The following is a 2,403-nucleotide window of genomic DNA, read 5'->3' as shown; positions in this document are numbered from 1 at the left end:
GTTTGGCGAGGGAATAGGCCCGAAGCCTGCATGCCCCAAGGTGGAATGGGACGGGGTGGAGGGCGAGTCGTAGTATCCCTGAGACGTTCCCTGAGGTACTCAGCTAGCGCACCTCCCCTTCCAACCACCAGGTACGTCACCCACCCGCCATTTCAGCTCTACCCAAACGGAACCCAGAGATGGGCACCCTCCCCCACTTTCCTATCCGCTCCCAGAATGTGAGCTCCATAATCCAGGCCCACCCTCCCGGTGCCCAGTACTGAGGGAGGGCCGCACTGTCGGAGGGAGGTGGATATACTCTAGGCCTTGAGCTCCATAATCCAGGCCCACACTCCCTCCCTCCCGGTGCCCAGTACTGAGGGAGGGCCGCACTGTCGGAGGGAGGTGGATATACTCTAGGCCTTGAGCTCCATAATCCAGGCCCACACTCCCTCCCTCCCTCCCTCCCGGTGCCCAGTACTGAGGGAGGGCCGCACTGTCGGAGGGAGGTGGATATACTCGAGGCCTTGAGCTCCATAATCCAGGCCCACACTCCCTCCCTCCCGGTGCCCAGTACTGAGGGAGGGCCGCACTGTCGGAGGGAGATGGATACACTCTAGGCCTTGAGCTCCATTAACCAGGGCCTGACCTTCCCACATTCCCAGTAATGAAGGAGAGGAGCCCGCGATGTGGAACAGTCGCTGTTTACTCGTGAGAGCGTGAACAGAAATAAATAACGTTGCAATAAGTACGTCCCTGAGTCTGACAGGGACCAGCCCATTCCTCAGGCGGATGTGAACTGTCGATCGTCGGGCGCCTGGTGCATTCTCTCCCTCCAAGTCCGTCCTGCGTCGGCTTGCCCGTCCGAACGCCGCTGGGGCGTGGAATTATCGCTCGCCACCTCCGATGGATCGCTGCCCCTGAATGCAAAGGGATTCAGGGTGGGGATAGCAGGGAATCGGGAAGGGCAAATGGAATTTGATGGGGACGAGAGTGGAGTAGTAGGTGAGTGCCTGCTTCGAGCGTGCGGGGTATTGGTGGTTGGTCAGGTGGGGGCTCCCCTCATTGACTCAGGGAGTTGGGGGGTAAGGCGGCAGTTCAGGGGAAAGTGAGAGAGTAGCTAAAGTGCAGTTGAAACCGTGCATTTGTCGGGTGTGGAAACAGGCCCTTCGGCCCAACGAGTCCAACCCCACCCTTCGAGCAGTATCCAACCCACAACCATTCCCCAAATACTCGACATTTACCCCTGACTCATCCACCCTGACCCGCACATCCCTGGGCACTATGGGTAATTTAGCACGGCCAATCCCCCACCCTAACCCGCACATCCCTGGGCACTATGGGTAATTTAGCACGGCCAATCCCGACCCTAACCCTCACATCCCTGGGCACTATGGGTAATTTAGCACGGTCAATCCCCCACCCTAACCTGCACATCCCTGGGCACTATGGGTAATTTAGCACGGCCAATCCCGACCCTAACCCTCACATCCCTGGGCACTATGGGTAATTTAGCACGGCCAATCCCCCACCCTAACCCGCACATCCTGGGCACTATGGGTAATTTAGCACGGCCAATCCCCCACCCTAACCCGCACATCCCTGGGCACTATGGGTAATTTAGCACGGTCAATCCCCCACCCTAACCTGCATATCCCTGGGCACTATGGGTAATTTAGCACGGTCAATCCCCCACCCTAACCCGCACATCCCTGGGCACTATGGGTAATTTAGCACGGTCAATCCCCCCACCCTAACCCACACATCCCTGGGCACTATGGGTAATTTAGCACGGTCAATCCCCCACCCTAACCTGCACATCCCTGGGCACTATGGGTAATTTAGCACGGCCAGTCCCACCCTAACCCGCACATCCCTGGGCACTATGGGTAATTTAGCACGGCCAATCCCCCACCCTAACCTGCACATCCCTGGGCACTATGGGTAATTTAGCACGGCCAATCCCCCACCCTAACCTGCACATCCCTGGGCACTATGGGTAATTTAGCACGGCCAATCCCAACCCTAACCTGCACATCCCTGGGCACTATGGGTAATTTAGCACGGCCAATCCCACCCTCACCTACACACGGAGTCATAGAGATGTACAGCATGACCCTTCAGCCCGTTCTAACCCAGATATCCTAACCCAATCCAGTCCCCGTTCCCCAGCACTTGGCCCATCTCCCTCTAATCCCCTTCCTATCCCACGGTCCCACCCCGCCATCACTGTCCCAGCACCCACCACTTCCTCGTCCCTCCCACGCACCACTCTCTGCGGGGAGAGTTACCGCTCGGGGCTCCCTCTCCCCCTTAAACCTACGCCGCCCCCTCTCGTTCAGGACTCCCCCACCCCAGGGAAGGGTAAGTCCTTGTCTACCCCCTCGTCAACGCCCCCCCTTCACCCCTCTCCCCCCCCACCCC

This window comes from Hemiscyllium ocellatum, unplaced genomic scaffold (assembly GCF_020745735.1).
Source record: "Hemiscyllium ocellatum isolate sHemOce1 unplaced genomic scaffold, sHemOce1.pat.X.cur. scaffold_1601_pat_ctg1, whole genome shotgun sequence".
Lineage (NCBI taxonomy): Eukaryota > Metazoa > Chordata > Chondrichthyes > Orectolobiformes > Hemiscylliidae > Hemiscyllium > Hemiscyllium ocellatum.
The sequence above is the reverse complement of the archived record's forward strand: the minus strand, read 5'-3'. Positions refer to the sequence as shown.